Raw genomic sequence first — 7,203 nt, 5'->3', positions numbered from 1 at the left:
TATATAAGCATCTTATTCTTGACCAAATTGGCGAAGAGTGAGTGTAAGAAAGGGCTAGCCGATTTCATGAGTTGTAGAATTCTCTCAAGTTATTCTAAGTGTTTTGGTGATTGTGATTCCATTTGAGGCTTCCACACTATTGGGGCTAGGCACTCAAGCTTCATGAAGACTTTCTACATCAAAGAGGTATGTATTCTAGCTTATTACACTCATTGTTTTGTATGCTAGATTAGGATTATACCTTGGATGTTCTTATTTGTATGTATAATAGAGAAAACATAGATCCAAGGTATTTAGGGTTGCATGTACACTTAGGAGTGTTAGAATGCTCAAAACCCAACATTTTTTCCCCTCAAGTAGGCAACATAGTCTGTGACAATGATTACGAGGATGTTTCATGAGAGGGCGTTATTTTGCCCTGAGCACGTGTCTTCCGAGAAGGCACGTATGAGCCGCTATTTGAGCATATTGACGAGGGATATCCATGAGTTCGTGGCGAACTCGACATACCGGACATTTTTCGAGCTCCAGGAAAATACCTGGAAGAGGGAGATTGAGCTAGAGACTAAGGCCAGGGAGGAGGCGGAGTCTCAGAGGAGGGATAGGTGGCCGGTACAGTCTCAACCGACAGCCAAGCGGGCAAGGCCCGCTGATTCAAGATCTGGAGGCCAGAAGGGACGCACTTGTGGGATGTCCGACAAGGGTCACGAGGGAGTCTGTCGAGCAGGTGCTTTCTACAAGCATAGCAAGAAGGGGGACATAGCCAAGGATTACGCCCAAGGGGTTCACAGTCTGTTTTTACTATAACCAGACCGGTCATCGGAAGGCCGAGTGCCCGCAGCTGTTGCAGGGGTCAGCACAGGGATCTGCATCTGCTGCTATTCGAGCTACTAAGAGTCGGCCAATGAAGGCTGAAGCATCGAAGGCTCACGGGAGAGCCTTTTAGTTGACAGCGGAGGAGGTCCGCGTAGCACCCGATGTAGTGGCTGGTATGTGATCTCTTACTTATGCTATTTGAGTTATTTTATGCTTATAATGTGATATGCGTAGGTACTTTTCTTGTGAATTCTGCACCTGCTTTGGTGTTTTTTGACTCGGGTGCTAGTCGATCCTTCGTATCTTTAACAATTAGTTGCCACATCAGTATACAACGAGATGTGTTGGGTCGACCTCTGAGAGTCTCTATAGCCGATGAGCATGCGGTGTGTGCGACTGATGTGATCCGGGGATGTGTGCTTGAGATTTTTGGAGTTGAGTTTCCGATAGATCCGGTACCGATCGTAATGGGTGATTTCTGTGTTATTGTGGGCCTGGATTGGCTGAGTCGATTCGGAGCTATGATCGACTGCGAGCATCAGATGGTGACAATACGAGACCCCAGTGAGGGGTGCTTACTGTATATGGAGAAGGTACCAGATCTGGGTCAGCATTTTTTTCGACTGCCAGAGCAAGACAGAGTCTTCAGCAGGGTTTCCAGGGTTTTGTAGCGTATGTGATGGTTACGCGAGTGAATGCCGAGAGATTGAGTTCGATTGCAGAGGTTCCGATAGTGAGTGAATTTCCGAATGTTTTTCCTGAGGAGTTACCGGGTGTGCCTCCTGAGAGGCATGTGGAAATTCCTTTGTTGCCGAAATTCCTTTGAGAACCTTGTGAGCCTAGCACCCCAAATGTGATGCCTCAAATGCTTCACACAACACCAAGTACATTTGGAATAACTTAGAAAGAAATGCAGCACACTTAGAAATCGGCTATGCCCTCATGTTCTTCACTAGTGGCTGATTTTGGTAGCTAACACATCCATTTTATAGTGTGTCACAAGTAAGATTACACCATGTAAACCCTAAACGACATGACTCTTCATTTCTTGGATCCATGGGTTCAAAACCACCATGGAGCATCTCATGGGTTTTAGCCAAACTCAATACACCATGGACTACAAGCCCACTGTTAAAGAAATGGATAATCACACAATTAGGCCATATATTTAATTAGTCTTCTTTTGATCACAAAATTAATTCTAAAATAATTCTTGTTCAATACTAATTAAATAATACTATTAATATATCATAACCTATAATATATTAATAAACCATAAGTGTCCTTTTCTCTTATTTTAGTCTACCCAAGAGCATGATGCCATGCAACCCAAATGGACCATGCCAAACTGGGTCAAGTACATACCAGAAATAGTTATGGACTTAGACACCTTATCCAATAGTCTCCCACTTGGATAAGTCTAATAACTATTACTACAAGTATGACTTTAGGAACCGACTAGCAATCGTAGCTCTTTCAAGGTCTCTCGTAACTAAGTATTTGATGTTATGCCATTTAAGATGAGTGATCATAAAATCCTTTGCTCTCATGATATCAGCCGGACAAATACATCAATTTAGTTCTGATTGGGCCCGGTACATAGGTCAAAACAAAATCATCGAGGGGCCCAAATATCGCTTCTAATCGAAGAAGGAACAGATAAACTTCGACTCATATGCTTGTTCTACTACTTGTTGAATTATACACAAAGGCACGTTTTATAAAATCGAGTTACCAATGTTTTTTCGTACAATCAATGTATAACCAAATTATAGTCAACAACTCATATCTCTAGGTTTGAAGACTTATACGATATTACCATCTCACGATCACTCGAGATAAATTCCATGAAGTGATACAAGTGAGCATGGGTTGAATCTAATACTCAGAACTTATAAGCACTCATGAGTGTCGTAGCAACTCTTGTTATGTTCAACTACTTAGACATCTAAAAAGCCAACTTCATGACAGTCTTGATTCATATCTACTTCCAACATATGATCGACAATGGATATTTTGAATAAAGTAATTATTTTGGAAGTCAAAACATGCAAAGCTGTAACTATAGTAAATAATTGACAAATATAGCAACACCTTACTCATAAATACACAACAACTTTTATTCATCATCAAATGTCGATTACATTTTACAAGTTTCAGAAATACCTATCTAATCTTTAAAACTAATGTCATCCTACAGCCTGATGCACCTTGCATGTTGTAAATGCTTAACCCTAGTCAGTCCCTTCGTGAGGGGATCTGCTGGGTTGTCATCCGATGATACCCTTTTCACCACGAGGAGTCCTTCTTCTATTCGATGTCTGATAAAATGGTATTTTTTTGTCTACGTATTTGTTGGGTTTTGAGCATTCTAACACTCCTATGGTGTACATGCAACCCTAGAAACCTTGGATCTATGTTTGACTAAGATACATGCAAAATGATTTTCCAAGGTTCATAATCCTATCTAGCATACATGAGGATCTTTTATTCTAATAGTTAGTAAGAATTACATACCTCTTTGTAGCTTGGATTCCTTTGAAACCTTTTGAGCCTAGCACCTCAAGTGTGATGCCTCAAATTCTTCACACAACACCAAGTACACTTGGAATAAACTCTTAAGAGAATAATACTTCTTAGAATTTCTGCTAGCCCTCTTTGATTCACTCTAGTGGCCGAAAATGGTGAAGAATAGCTTCTTTATATAGTATGTTACAATTAGGGTTACACCATGTAAACCCTAATTGTCATGACCTTTCATTTCCATGACCCATGGGTTATGTAACCCCTATGGAGCATCTTATGGGTTTAACCCAACTTGATAATCCATGGAGCCTGGCCCACTATATAAGTTATGGATGATTGACACAATCAACCCATATATTTAATTAGTCTTCCTTTGATACATAATTAATTATAAATTAATTATTGATCAATACTAACTAAATATTATTATTCTTATTATTAATATATTAGAACTTATAATATATTAATAAACCATAAATGTCTTATTTCTCTCATTTAGTCTATCTAAGTAAATGATGTCATGCAACCCAAATGGACCATGCCCGGTCGGGTCAAGTACATACCTAATATAGTTATGGACTTAGACACTATATCCAACAGTCTCCCACTTGGATAAGTCTAATAACTATAGTTGCAAGTATGATTTCAGGAACCGATCAACAATCGTAGCTCTTTCAAGGTCTATCATAACTGAGAAGATAATAGTGTGCCATTTTAGATAAGTGATCATATAATCCTCTGTTCTAGATATCAGCCGGACAAACACATGGAACAATGTCTTTCTATTGTCTAGCAGTTGTTTCCCGATTTTCGATTTGTTTGAAATAGAACTTAATTGAACACATCAATTTAGTTCTGACCGGGCCCGGTACATGGGTCAAAACAAAATCATCAAGGGGCCCAGATATCGCTTCTAATCCAAGAAGGAACAGATAAACTTCTACTAATATGTTTTCTCTATTACTTGTTGAATTACAGACAAAGGTACGTTTTATAACATCGATTTACCAATGCGTTTTCGTACAATCAAAGCATCACCGACTCATAGGTAACAAATCATATGTCTAGGTTTGAAGACTTATATGATATTACTGTCTCACGATCACTCGAGATAAATTCCATGAAGTGATTGTTGGAATAGTGTCTAAGGCTGCAACTATATTAGGCAAGTATTTAACCCGATTGTGCATGGTCCTTTTGGGTTGCCTTCATCATAGCAACTTGATAGGATGAATTATTATGAGAGAATAAATATTATTAATATATTATGAGAATAATATAAGGAATAATAATATTTTTATTTGATTAATATAAGTCATAGAATTAATTAGAATTAATTTGGTGACTTAAAGAGATTAATTAAATAAGAGGGTATAAACTGTCAATTGTTTGATAGTTACACTTTAGACTGTAAATCCTTATTGGATGAAGGGTGGACGGATTCTAGGGCTATGGATAGCCTCAAATCGTCCATTGCTTATCTAAGGAAAGGATTTGGATTGCTTTAAGGAAAGATTATCCAACTAGGGTTTAAGATGAAACCCTTAAGGAGTCTACAAGTATAAATAGATCCCATGGCCAAGGGAAATCGGCATCTCTTCTAAAGTAAGAAAACCCTGGCCGAATTTCTTCCCTCTCCTCTCTCTCAAATCATCCCCTTTGCTATTTGGTGTTTGTAAGCCATTAGAGGAGTGACAATTGTGACTCTAGAGCTCCAAGACAACAAGATCAAACAAGAGATTCAAAGGTAAACTTCTAGATCTGGTTTTCTATTGTTCTTATACCTAATTAGTCATTAGAAGTCTTGGATTCAAAGCATGTTTAATTAGAAAGCCTAGATCTAAGCATTAGGGTTTTGCATGCGCACATAGGAAAGTTCTTATGGCTAAAACCCATCAGTGGTATCAGAGCCTAGATTGGTTTCTATTAAATTGTTGCTTGTTTGTTTGAAACTTGTTTGCAAAATTCGAATTTTGTGTTTCTGAGTCATGAACTCGACGAGTCCAGTTGGGAACTCGACGAGTCCAAGCGTCAGGAAAGGCCAAATTCGGGATTTTTTGATAATTATCTTATGGAAACTTACCTTAATCATATTAGATCAACCCTAATCCGATTTTTTTGATATATATGACTATAATCTTGATCTAATTAAAGATATTTATCAACTAATAAAATATTTAATTTCCTTATATGATAATTAATTAATTATTTTGATTAATTTGGTAATTATCTTGCAAGAAATCATTAAATAAATCAAATATGGATAATTATGGAATTAATTGTTAATTAAAATTATTTGTTATTTGATCCTCCATGTTTTAAATGTTTAAAACTTGTCCTCAAGTTTTGAAATTTATGTTTTGTGATTAAAAGTTTTAATTTAGACAATTTAAATTTCAAACCCTAGATTTTTAAAAGTTTAAAATACAACCCTATACTAATATAATATTACAAGGTTAATATATATATTTATGTTTAACTAAAATGCTAGTCTTACCGTTAGTAGGCCTCATTCACGAAGCCGATCTATAAGGTGGGTATAAGGTTGCGGCCTATAAAATGGCACCTAATGGGTGTACACTCACACCCACCGCTTGCTTGATCGGTGGAGGGTCGTTAGCCGAACGGGTAGGATGGGGCAACCTCATCCTCTCATTAAAAGTATAATATGAAATACAAAGTAACTACACATATTTTTTAAAATTTCCCAATCTTAGTTACTTTAGGAAAAGTGAATTGATTCAATCCCATGAAATTACACTTTGCACCCTTGCTAAGAAGTTAGTGGAGCGTGTGTGGTTTACCGGCACACTAATTGGTTCTAAGCAAAGGTGGCAAAGGGTGATTCATTGTTTATCATAGTTCGATGGAGCGTGTGTGGTTTACCGGCACATCGAATAGGTGATCGTTACAATGAAGGCACCATGTGAATTTGCATGGTAATTCACACCCGCTTTGTGATCCTCGGTATCCCAGTCACAAACAAGAGGGGCATATCGAGATTTAAACATGCCATTGAATAGTTTCAATGAATCTCATCCGAACCTAGGAATTCTTAATACATTTAGGACTTAAAGTTATGTTTTTATGGTGGAGAATTAGTGAATCGTCATTCACTTACCTTCAAATTGTTTGCATGTTAGATTACGGCATCCCTTTTCTAATATGTAGATATTGTTGTTGGATCCTAGCCCTAATTTTTCTTAATGGGTGATAATTAGGGATTCATATTCTAATCTATCTTTGTCCTTTCTATTTGTAGATGTCGAACGCAAACAACGCTGCTGCTAGTTCTTTCACATTGATGAGCCTTTGTCAAAAGGTCACTTTCGATGGAACGAACTTTAGCGAATGGATAAGATACATTCGCACCATTGCTCGCTATAAGGATAAGGAGTATGTCCTCGATGAGAAGCTCAAGAAAATCAACCCTGAAATCGCTACTCCGGCTGAAATGACCGCTTTTGAAACTCATGAGCGCGATGCAACGACGGTACATTGCATCATGATAGCCACCATGAACTCCGAATTCCAAAAGTCCTATGAGGACATGTACCCGTACGAGATGCATCAAGACTTATTGGAGAGAACCACCAAAACGCGAGACAAGAGCGTTATGAGATTTTCACTAACATGATTTCCGCTAAGATGGGTCATGGAGAGTCTCTTACCGTGCACCTGCAAAAGATGCAAAGGTATGTCGACCGTCTTCGTAAGTTAAATGTTGACTTTGGGGAAGACTTGGCAATCGACATGGTGCTTCGCTCTTTGCCTCCGAGCTACAATCAATTTAGGATGACCTACCACATGAACAAAGAGGAGGTCACCCTAAGCAAACTCCAAGGTCTCTTGAGGGTCGCT

This window comes from Lactuca sativa, chromosome 9 (genome assembly GCF_002870075.4).
Source record: "Lactuca sativa cultivar Salinas chromosome 9, Lsat_Salinas_v11, whole genome shotgun sequence".
In the NCBI taxonomy this organism is placed as follows: Eukaryota; Viridiplantae; Streptophyta; class Magnoliopsida; order Asterales; family Asteraceae; genus Lactuca; species Lactuca sativa.
Note: the sequence above shows the minus strand (reverse complement) of the source record.